The sequence below is a fragment of the Xenopus laevis genome, chromosome 4L (assembly GCF_017654675.1).
Source record: "Xenopus laevis strain J_2021 chromosome 4L, Xenopus_laevis_v10.1, whole genome shotgun sequence".
NCBI classification, from domain to species: Eukaryota; Metazoa; Chordata; class Amphibia; order Anura; family Pipidae; genus Xenopus; species Xenopus laevis.
The window spans coordinates 95090195-95103398 of record NC_054377.1 but is presented as its reverse complement, the minus strand read 5'-3'; positions in this window follow the sequence as shown (position 1 = coordinate 95103398).

Below are 13204 nucleotides of genomic sequence, written 5' to 3'. Positions count from 1 at the left end.
TGTTTTTGGATTTATTAATGCCCTGGAACCAAATACCTAGATATTTGGACAGGAAAATATGAGACAGCAAACTTCTTCTTGTAAAAATACACCTGGTTGGGTAACCTTATTTTGCCTGTTGGGGGTGACATCTTGGCACATCTACTAATTTTCTGAATCAATGCCCTCAACTTTTTAAATTGTGGAGCCAAAGGCAGAACATCAGAACACTTGCAGAAGTTATTGATTAGGGTCTCGGGGAGTGGCTTACATATTGTGGCCCCTACATATCTGATTTTTCTTATGCTTAAAGGAGAATCAAACCCTTCTCCTGCTCTCCCTGCCCACCACCTTCAAATGCCGGCATCTGACTTCCGGTTTTATAGTCTCGCGTCTGCTTGCCCCGCCCCTTTTGTGACGTCATTGTGAAGTCGGCGCGAGTCTATAAAAGGACCCCGGAAGTGCGGGTGCGGGCAGGCACGGGTTGTAGCAGGGCGGGTTAGGGTCGGGTGCGGGTCAGGGAAACCCTGAGTGGTGCAGGGGAAGAAACTGATCCAGTGAATCCAGTTTGGGGATGTCAGAGTGAGACTGACGGACTCTTGCCTGTAAGCTTTACAGGGCATCTGTAAGGTGTTTATGAGTTTGCTTGTGTGTGTGTTCTTGTAAGTGTATTATAGAGTCTGAGCATTTGTACTTCTGTGCTTCTGTGTTTGTGTCTTTAAAGTCCAATTTATTAAAGTTAATGGTCATGACTATAACATGCTCTTGAAGAAGAATAGAAAGTAGGTGTTTAATGCACATTATTTTGTTTTCTATGGCTAATAATCTATATATCCATGAACTTGTTTTCTCCTTGGGTGGTGAACTTGATTTTTACACTGCATTAATTTTACTGTGTATTCTTAGGGTATACTATGTGCCATTTTAACTGTATTTAACCTGTCATGTATTCCATGGCTACTATACAATAAATCTGTACTGAATTTACCAATGATATGTTCTATATGTTCTAGGATTATAAAATCTTGTAGTATTATACATTCTGTTGTAATTGCATTTATCCTACCATGAGTTTTTAGGGTATTATACAGGTATTATATATTAGATTGTTACTGCATTTATCCTGCCCATCATTCTGGAGTATTATATATGAATTTAGGGGTTGAACTTGATGGAGGTGTGTCTTTTTTCCAACCTTACTTACTATGTTACTATCTTGTTATGCAGTGTGGGGATTATAAATCAAGTTTCCATTGTATTCTGCCCATTGTTTGGAGGTGGAATATGTATCATGCATTATATATGTTTATTCATAGGTTTTTAATGTCTAGCGAACTGGGAGAGAATTTTTGTATAATATTCTAATTAGCCTCCCCAAAAACAAAAATTACCCTCCGTGAAGTATTAGGTCTATGATGCGGCACTGTCTGTCTCAGGATGAAATGGAGAATGAGTCAATGCTTTGTAATCTACACTTAATTGATACATTGTTTTTATATAATAAATTGAGACTGTTGCTTTGTGGATATATGCAATTGATATTGTGGTGCTTTGTATTATAATCTATATGAGTTTGTGTCTAACATCACCTTATGATTATTTTACACACTTTGATTGATCTTATTTGCTTTATAATATGAATGTTGTCTGTTTTACTGATTATATGAGTCACTCACGTATAACATCTATAACACCTAAAATATTTTTTAGGCACTTTATGAATGAATACACTTTAGGAATTTATGAATTAATACTTTCTTAGACACTTTGAGATATCACTGTTCACAATATTTTTTCTATGGGTATATTCATGGGATGTGGCATAAATTACATGCGCGGATGTGATTTGGGATTCATTTGGTTTAGTAGATGGTTCAGATTTCACGTGGGTCTTTTGTTTAATTAGTTACGGATGGGTTGGGAGGTGTGTGCACTTGGTGAGACAAACTAGGCTCATTGGCTATGGTTCTGACATCGTCATAGCGAGTTCACGCCAAACAATGTTTTTAAACTGGTATTGTATTGCATTTTTGCACTTGTGCTCGTGCTACAGCCGAAACGTTAGGCATTTTTAATAAAGCAACTCTATTTTTGTATAAGTCCTGTGAGTGCAATCCTTACAGAACATTTATACTTATATTTATACATATATATTCTATATGAAAAATATTTGACCAAAGGAAAAACCATCATTTATGTGGCTATCCAAGCTGGTTCTGATAAAGACCAAAAAACCTACTACATGCGTTATATACAAATTTACATAGATCACTGGTCAGCCCCTATATATATATATATATATATATATATGTACACAATATATATTCATGGTATACGATATATAGTATATAGTTTATAAAATGTGTATCTTGAGTTATTGGGATAGTTTTAAAAGACTGGCTCCATCTGCATGTTGATTTTCTAATGCCAGGAGTTAGATAGGTGGGTTTGCTGGGTACATTTAATGGGATAATATCGGGTAAGCAGTCTAAAGAATCCTAAAGCATCTAATCTAATGATGAAAAATAAAGAATTTTATTGATTGGGGAATTTAAAGTGTACACGACTCCTATCAATTTGATGCCATGCCCCTAACACTGTCCCAATTCCAGTTCCTAACCAAAGCCAGTGCACAGGTGGTAGGGTCCGCCACCCAGACTGACTATGGGATTAGGATTTTTATTAGGATTGGGATCGGGGTGGTGTGTGGGATTGACCTCCCTAACACTGTCCCTATTTTTAGACAGTACAGACTGACACTCAATACACGGCAACACGAGGGCCCACATTTTATCTTGCCTGTACATAGCATTACATTGACGCTGCCTGCTCGGTTCTCTTTCTCTTCTCCATTGCAATCTAATTTCCATTACACGGGGCCGTTGGTTTGTGTTTTTTTAGGTTTAGTTAGCGCCTCCAATTTTAAATGTAAGGCTAGTGTAATATCGAGACCACAGCCACGGTTACCCTGCCTGCATCCATCTTTGTGGTGTCCTAGGGATCTAGAAAATAATAGGCAGTAGCTTTTTGGGACAACTCCACCATTATCCTATTTTCCAATTTTCTTCTCTTTTCTTGAACCAGAGCAAGTGGCCGTTTTTAACCTTTTCAATAATTTCCTTCATGTCCTATTGCAATTTTTAACTTCTTTGAGGAATCCTTTTTAATTTTATCTCTGCACCAGCACTTTATATCAATCAATTTCTAATTAATTCAATGGTCACTATATTTAAGTAATTTAATGATGTTTTACTCGAATTAATTTTGGAATGGATTGGGATCTGTAATCAACTTAAAAAAATCCACGTATAGCAGTTTAGTAATTTATGTTTATTTATTTATGAATTCATGAACTAAAATTGATTGGGTTTTAATTAATTGTGTTTATGGTTATAAATAATTTATTCCAAGCAATTAATTTGAGTAGCATCGTTCTTTGTGGGTTGTGGACCCTAAGCACGTGCACTTTACACATTTGATTGAGAGTCAGTTTGGTGATAAGTGGAGATTGTTAATTCCTCTATTAGAGGTTCTTTTAGACTGATTAAAATTGGACACTACACTATTTAGGTCAAACAGGGTACTTCTTGTTCTACCAATTATCATATCTAAGTTATATCCCTGTTGTGACCCTTGGTTATTAAAGTATATTACTGAGGTATCTAATTTTCATTTCATGTCCCACCAAAGTTTGTAATTCTTTTAAACAGATACATTTTGATAGTGACATGGTTTAGCTTGCATCACATTTTTCTTACATGCCTAGGCAAAATAGAACATTCCTTACACAACAGTACCACCTGCTGGAGAAATAATAGAAAACACACTCAGATCAATCTAGCTCAGGCAGCAATGTGGATTACAAAGTGCAAATATAGCAAATAAATAGCTGCATACAAGAAAATAAGAAGGAAATATAAATGAAATCCCCTCCCAAAAAAAAGAAGAATAGACAATGCTCAAAAAGCTATTATTTGTCCCACACTCCAAAAAGCATACAGGCATAGGCATGGGGAGCCTATCACATTCCCCCACAGTGGGGGGTCAATTGGCATCTGATAAAATGGACCCTTCTGTGTGTGAATGTGAAAGAAACCTTAGAATGTAAGGTCACTTAGGGCAGGGACTGGTGTGAATAATGTATAATCTCAGTAAAAAGCTGTAGAAATGCTGCACCACTATCTTGTTTGCCGTTCCCAGATGTCTCTAGCACAAATGTAAACTCACACATGCAAAAATGTTAATCTGAAGTCTGAAGTAGAATGACTGAAATGTAAGTAAGATGGTAGTGCAGTGCTGTGTTCGTTTTTTTTCCCCAGGTTGGTGCATATTCTTCTGAAAAAGAGCACCAGCCCAGAAAAAAAGCAATTACATTTAATGGGGGACATATTGGCATTCCCCTAAGTGAATGGGGACTTCCTTATCCTTTAACATCTGCTATAGACAGGCTGTAGGTACAGAGGAGTACCACCATTAATAAATATAGCTGGCAATAGACAGTCATGTAAAACTTCATTTTGGACAGTGTGTGGATCATCCTGACATTTTTGTACCATGGCCATCCAACCATTGGACAGGTTAGAAGGCTGTTATGACAGATAATTTCATTAAAATATTCCATATTAAAAGATTTTTCATACAGCCCCTGTGGTATTCAGCCTTTCACATTTCATACCCTCTGGTACTTAATTATAGGCAATTATGACACCATAACATCAATCAGCAATTAAACACACATAACCCCTCCCCATCTGTCATAACAGCCAGAGAATTTAACCATACCTCTCAATTAAATAACAATGTTATACAAGTATCTATTTAAATTAAATACGTTATAAGTATGATAATAAGATAAAGACCTAGGGGCACATTTACTATGTGTCGAATATCGAGGGTTAATTAACCCTCGATATTCGACCATCGAAGTTAAATCCTTCGACTTCGAATATCGAAGTCGAAGGATTTACTGCAATTCGTTCGATCGATCGAAGGTAAAATCGTTCAATCGAACGATTAAATCCTTTTAATCCATCGATCAAACGATTTTCCTTCAATCAGAAATTGCTAGGAAAGCCTAACATTGGTGCTCGGTAGGTTTTAGATGGCGAAGTAGGTGGTACAAGTTTTTTTTAAAGAGACAGTACTTCGACTATCGAATGGTCGAATAGTCTTAACGATTTTTAGTTGAAGTCGTAGTCGAAGGTTGAAGTAGCCAATTCGATGGTCGAAGTAGCCATAAAAATACTTCGAAATTCTGGCCTATACATACACATAATTATATATTCATGTGGAGCCCAGAGGAGGGGGGACTGCTCCCCACCCCAGCTGCTCTCTTACCTACTTTGTGTGCACAGCAGGGAGCTGGTGGGAGGGCCAGGTGGGTGCCGTTGTGTGACCACAAAATACATATAGTCAACTACAAGAGGTCCTCTGCACTCAACCCATTATCAATATATTTAAGACAGAGACATTTTGTGCATACTGCTACTAAAAAATGCCTTACCCTTTAAACAAAACAGGGATTGTTTGTCCATATATTGCAATATATTTAAGCGGGCCAACTACGTCAAAGTCATCCCATATCTGGCCAGTCCTACGCTTAATTTTCATCTGATTCATTAAGAATTCAATTGCTTAATTATACATTTTACAAAGAGACCAAGTTTTACCTGCAAATGGGTTGAGTGCAGAGGACTCTTGTAGTTGACTATATGTATTTTGTGGTCACACCCTCATTGCACCCACGCCTAATGTTTTTAAAAAATAGTGGTGAGCACAACTTTCCCTTGTTTGTTATAGTTATACAGGAGCAGTGACCAGCTCCATGTTGTAGCTCCCACCCTTCCCAGCTATAGTCAGGTGATCCCACTGGTGTCTAATAAAAGGGCAGCCAAGTATGGAGGTTTACTTTGAAAGCAGCTAGTAAGTTGCAGGTAAAACTTAGTCCCTTTCTAAAATGTATAATTAAGCAATTGAATTCTTAATGAATCAGATAAAAATTAAGCGTAGGACTGGCCAGATATGGGATGACTTTGACGTAGTTGGCCAGCTTAAATATATTGCAATATATGGACAAACAATCCCTGTGTTGTTTAAAGGGTAAGGCATTTTTTAGTAGCAGTATGCACAAAATGTCTCTGTCTTAAATATATTGATAATGGGTTGAGTGCAGAGGACTCTTGTAGTTGACTATATGTATTTTGTGGTCACACCCTCATTGCACCCCCGCCTAATGTTTTTAAAAAATAGTGGTGAGCACAACTTTCCCTTGTTTGTTATATATAAGAGAACACTGCAGTTTCATTTTATTCAGCTTGAAAAAGGAAAGAATAAAGGTGTGGTGTAGTTCTGAAAGCTTGCTATGATTATCTTAGTTGGTCAATTAAGGTATCACCTTTATACCACCTTTTGTTAATTTTTTTGCTATAAATCCAACAACACATAACAACAAAGATTGTTCTTAGGCTCTGCCTGTGTTTAGATAATATATTGGTGTGTCGATCCTCATAAGGGTTATCGCAACCCTGTGTGAACTCATAAATCAGTTGTTAGAGGAGAGCACTCAGAAGCAGTTTCTGCTGTGAAGATTTATTCAAAGAATACATATCACACAACATGTTTCGGGCCTTGCCCTTTCTCAAGTCAAGCACACTTGAGAAAGGGCAAGGCCCGAAACATGTTGTGTGATATGTAGTCTTTGACTAAATCTTCACAGCAGAAACTGCTTCTGAGTGCTCTCCTCTAACAACTGATTTATGAAATCCAACAACACATACTGGCAGGGCCAGTTTAATAAATGTGCAGAAGGGGCATTTGAGAAGGGCTCACTGTGGTTGCATTAAATTCTTAACTTTCCCCAGTCTGTCCAGCCTTGCTCTTTAGTCATAACAATCTGTAGATGTCTCTTTCTCCCCATTAAATAACAGCCACCATACCCCCCCCATTGTTTCATGAACTTCCCCGCTGCAAGTTATCAATTGCACTTGTTACTAGCTGTATAGGATTATGATTGTTACCACATCAGGCCAAGGAACTGAAGGAGAGCAAGAGAGGCGGGCAATTTTGCTCCCAAAAAGACTAACTTTTTGAACAATATATAAAACGATTTAAGAGGGAGGATACCTACTAACATATCTTACAGCAGCAAGGCAAACACTTTGTCTATTTGTCTAGGTTTGGCTCCACCATGCCAAACTAATTCTCAAAAAATAATAAATCCCAGAAACCAATATTAAACCCATGTTCATATTGACTCTAAAATGTCACAGTGCTGCTTGTGTGTGCCATTCTCTGCTTTCCCAGTGCTTCTTGTGTGTGCCATTCTCTGCTTGCCCAGTGCTGCTTGTGTGTGTGTCATACTCTGCTTGCCCAGTGCTGCTTGTCTGTGTCACACTCTGCTTGCCCAGTGCTGCTTGTGTGTGTGCCATTCTCTGCTTTCCCAGTGCTTGTGTGCCATTCTCTGCTTGCCCACTGCTGCTTGTGTGTGCCATACTCTGCTTGCCCAGTGCTTCTTGTGTGAGCCATACTCTGCTTGCCCAGTGCTTCTTCTGTGAGCCATTCTCTGCTTGCCCAGTGCTGCTTGTGTGTGCCTTTTTCTGCTTGCCTTACACTACCTGTGGGATGTAAGCCTGGTAGGGGTTGGTTCTGAGGGGTTGTTAGCATTTGGAAATTGTTGTTAGGGGCCCTAAGGTGTTTAATCATGTGTTGGGGGGTTGTGTTATACACAGGGGAGGAGGAGTCATATGGATTTAAGGGTAAGTTTTAACATGACTCAAATTTTTCACATATGAGTGATGAGGGATATCCCTGCGGTGAGCACCAACCATTTGGTTTTTTGGTGTGCTAACACTGTTAATGTGGATATGGTCTTAAAAGTTCTTGTGGTAACGTGGGTGTGGTTTATAGTAGGTGTGTTTTAAAAGGGGGGCTGGTCAACACTGGCTTCCATTATCTGCGCCCTCCGCCACGTAGGCCAGAAATATTTCGGCCCTCTGTACCACAGGAGTTGGACAGCTTTGGTCTACACCAGTGCAATGTTTATGGATGTGCAACTGCTTACTCTGTTAAACACTGTAGGACATAATAATAATGTGTAACGGTCGGCACCCAACACCAGAACAAATGCCAAGCACCCTGGTCTTGGCTCGTGCTTCACCTGTAGTGTGACCGCCTTTGGCCTCGGGAGGAGCCCTCAGCTACTTGGATGCAAGGCTAGAGGTGCAAGGCTAGAGGTTCTGGATAGGCAGAGGGGCACGACAGTTTAGCGAGAGTCTTTGGGCAGAAGGTCACTGTTGGAATGAAAGTTCTTCCTGCATTCATCAAGTATCAGGAGTCAGCAGTTGTTGGAAAGTTCTTTTATTTCCAGAGGAAAATTATACAAAAAAAAAACAGAAGAAAAGTATTTTTTCACAGAAAGCACTGTGATAACTCCATATAACAAAAATAAACAGGGTACTTTGCAACTACCCCTTTCCAGGCAGCTACCCTCTGCACTCAGACTGCTTGCTCTGAGATCAGGAGTTCTACTAAACAGCATTTTGTATGTTCTTTAAGTAGGTAAGTCTGCCTTTCCCAGCAGCCCATGCTCTTAAAGACACATTTAGCTACAACAAAGTTGAAATTATTAACAAAATAATACCTTCATATACATTTTGCTTCCTATCTCCCCATAATAGGAGCTTACAATCTTATTATTCACAAAACAAACACAGGCAAAACCCCATTATCAGCATATAAGAAAAACACATTTTGCTTACATGTGACCTGCTGCAGCTTTTACCAATTGGTAATTAAGCTCAGTGCTTGCATCCTGCAAACACCCAGTGCTTAGGTTTTGCTCCCATTATACCAAATGGGAACAGACACACTTGGTAAGTAATATTTTTAATTCTTGTAATGCTGGGTAAAATGTGGAGAGCATAGTTTATTACTTTGTCTGCATAGCAAGAAAAATGGGAAGAAAAAGAGATTTGCTGGCCAGCAATAGAGAGAGAGGAAAAGCATTTATATCACACATACAGGCAGACAAAATAAACCACTGTGCATATCCTAACATACCCTCCAGCTTAAGTGGAAGCTTGTTCTTCCACAAACTCTTCCTGGACTTCAGTACCAAACCTAGATAGGTGATCAGCATTTTTATGCTGACTCCCTGGTTTGTAATTTACTGTAAACTTGTAAGGTTGTAACGCCAGGTACCATCTTGCTAAACGAGCATTGTTATTTCTCATTTGGTTCAACCAATATAATGGATGATGATCGGAAACTAAAACAAATTCCTTTCCGGTCAGATAATAACGTAAACTCTCTATGGCCCACTTAATGGCCAAACATTCCTTTTCTATAGTGGAATATTTCTGTTCTCTTGGAAACAACTTTCTGCTAATGAATAAAATTGGGTGTTCTTTCTCATCTTGAATTTGGCACAAAACAGCTCCTATACCTCTCTCTGACGCATCAACCTGCACTTGAAATGGTAGTGAGAAGTTTGGATTAGTCAAGACTGGAGCTGTGCAAAGTTTTTCTTTTAGAATTGTAAATGCTTTGTCACAATCTGGTGTCCACTCAACAACATTCCTTAGGGTCTTTTTTGTAAGATCACTAAGACAAGCTGTTAAGTCAGAGAAATTTGAGATAAAACGGCGGTAATAACCTGCTAGACCTAAAAAAGACCTAACTTCTTTTTTCGTCTTAGGAACAGGGGCTTCTTTTACTGCCTTTACCTTCGAAGTTTCTGGTTTAACTTTGCCATTACCTATCACATATCCTAGATAAGAGGTTTCTTTTTGTGCTATAGAGCATTTGGTTGGATTTATTGTAAGTCCAGCATTCGAAATGGCACAAATAACTTTCTCTAAATGGACAAGATGAGACTTCCAATCTGAGCTAAATATAATGACATCGTCAAGATAAGCAGCACAGTATGAACTGTGTGGCTTTGTCACTATATCCATTAGACGCTGAAATGTGGCTGGGGCCCCGTGTAACCCAAATGGCATACGTGTAAACTGAAATAACCCTTGGGGTGTAGCAAATGCAGTTTTCTCACGGGATTCTTTATCCAATAAAATCTGCCAGTAACCTTTTGTTAGATCAAATGTAGAGATATATTGGGCTTCACCCAGCTGGCTAATCATATTGTCAATGAGGGGCATTGGATAAGAGTCAAATTTTGAAACTTGATTAATTTTTCTGAAGTCTATGCAAAATCGCTTTTCCCCATTTTTCTTGGGTACAATGACAATCGGAGAACACCATGGGCTAGTAGATGGTTCAATGACACCTAGCTCTAACATATTTTTTCCAATTCTGCCTCTATTATTGGTTTAAGTTTCTCTGGTACCCTGTAGGGTTTTTGATGTATTGGTTTTGCATCCCCAGTGTCAATAATGTGTTTAACTACATTAGTATGACCGGGTTTAGATACAAATGTTGCCTTGTGTTTCTTAAACAACAGATCTAAGTCTGTGTTCTGCTTAGATGTCAGTTCTGTACCCCTTTTTAGGTCTGATAATTCAGAACAATTATGGGACAAACTAGAATAAGCTTGCTCAATGACATTTGGGCAACATTCTGAGAGAATAGTGCACACACTAGAAGACCTGTCAACCCACTTTTTTAATAAATTGGCATGAAAAAATTTCTTTTGCTGTGTTCTACCAGGCATAAAAATTTCATAGTCTACTGGACCAGGCTGACTTATTATTTTAAATGGTCCTTGCCATTTAGCTAGCAACTTATTCTCAGAAGATGGTAATAAAAGTAGAACTTTGTCACCTGGTGAAAAATGTTTCTCTTTGGCATTTTTGTCATACCATTGCTTCATGTGTGACTGTGATTCAGTGAGGTTAGCTTTGGCAAATTCAGTCATCTGATTTAACCTGTCTCTCATAGAAATCACATAATCCACCAAATTCTTTTGTTGACATTTAGGTTTCTCCCAGTTTTCCTTAATAACATCTAGTGGTCCTCTTGGCCGCCTGCCATAAAGCAGCTCAAATGGAGAGAAGCCACTGGATGCTTGAGGAACCTCCCTATATGCAAATAATAGATATGGGAGTAATTGATCCCAATGTTTTGGATCTTGACTTACAAACTTCCTGAGCATTTTTTTTAGCGTTTGATTAAAACGCTCAACCAGACCATCAGTTTGTGGATGGTATGGAGAGGTTCTTACCGCTTGTATACCCAGAAGCTGGTTTATCTGTCTCATTAGACTGGACTGGAAATTTGAACCTTGGTCTGTAAGTATAGTTTGAGGAATACCCATGTGGCTAAACAGTTTAATCAGTTCTTCTGCAATTTTCCTGGTAGTGATACTTCTCAAAGGAATAGCCTCTGGATAGCGAGTCATATAATCACTCACAACTAATATATATTGGTTTCCTTTACTGCTTTTTTGCAAAGGACCAACGATATCCATGGCTACTCTTTCAAATGGAGTATCAACCAAAGGAACTGGAACCAGTTTAGATTTTTTTCCACCTGGAGAAGAATATTGACATTCGGCACAGGATTCACAGAAAGTAGCCACATCTGAATGTATATTTGGCCAAAAAAAACGATTTAATATTCTGGCCACCATTTTCTTTCTACCCAAATGGCCTGCTAATGGTATAGAATGAGCTATTTCCATAATTGGCTCTCTGTACTCTGAAGGTACCACTAATTGCCATACTTGTTCTTTAGTTTGGGGGTGTTCACACACACGATATAATGTACCATTTTTTAATTGGAAACAAGGAAAATGTTCAAGTTTGTTTCTCCCTTCATTTGCCTCAGTGAACAGTGGGCAAAGGGTGATATCTTGCAATTGCTTAGCAGAAATATCCACCTCCCACTTCAGAGATTTAAATGGTTCCCCTTGTAGAACAAAATTTGAATTTTGAGACCTCCAATTTTCACAGGCAAGCCTCTTTTCCCTTCTAGAAAGGTGACCTTTACCTGTACCCTGAAACACATCTTTTTCAAAAGGAAATATTTCACCCAAGTTTTCAGCTGTAGTCTGGCTTTTAACTTGAGACCTTGTTGACACAGCAGACACCTTACTGTCCCTGTTCAATATATCACTGAAACCAGGTGTATCTTGCCCCAAAATAACAGGGTAAGGTAAGTTAGGTACTATGCCCATCTCCAACGACACCCGTGTATTGGCTATTTCCACAGGTAGTACTGTCTTAGGGTATATTTTTGTGTCCCCGTGAACACACTTCAAAGGTAACTGACCAGTGACATTTGGGGAAGCTAGCAAATTGGACCGAATTAAAGATTGTTGGCTCCCTGTATCAACTAAAGCTTTTACAGTTTTGGAGTTGATTTTGACAGGTTGTAAATAATCATTCACCACACCAACACAATTTGTAACAGTCTCCTTGCCAGACTTTACCCTCTTACTTAAACAGTCTTTGGCTAAATGTCCCACTTTATGACACAAGAAACAAATAACATCTTTAGTGTGACCTTTGTTTTTTAAAGTGTCTTGTCTGGGTTTATCACCACTGCCAACAACTGGAGTAGCTCTTACCATATGCATCTTACGTGATAGTCCTTTTCTTGCGAGTAAATAATTCTCTGCCAATATCACAGCCTGGTCACCGCTCTCTGGCTGATGCTCCTTTAGCCAAACTCTCAACGGTTCAGGAAGGATTTCTAGAAACTGTTCAAGAATAATGGTTTGCAAGACTTGTTGGACAGTCTTATTTTCTGGAACAATCCACTTTTGGCACAATTCAGTCAGACGCGTATAGGTCTCTCTGGGTCCCTCCTTTTCAATGTAGATATAGCCTCTGAACCTCTGTCGGAAGGTCTCCGTGTGAATATTATACCGCCTCAAAATGGAACTTTTGACTTTTTGATAGTCCCCAGCATCCTCAATCCTCATTTGGCTATATGCTTGCTGAGCCTTGCTGGTGAGGAAGGGTGCAAGATGAATGACCCATTGATTTTCTGGCCATTGACTTGCTTGAGCAACTCTCTCAAATACTGTCAAATATGCTTCTATGTCATCAGTCTCTGACAGTTTAGTGAGTTTTAAACTTGGCACAGGAGGCATATTATGCTGCATTGCTTGCAGTAATTTGAGAAACTGGTCATCTCTCTTTGCTCTCTCAGCTTCCTGATGCCTCAACTCATCCTTACGTTGCTGTTCCTCTTTTTCCATACGATACCTTTCTTGCTCACGATAAAATCTCTCCTCCTCCAGTCTGCGCTGGTCACCTATTTCTTG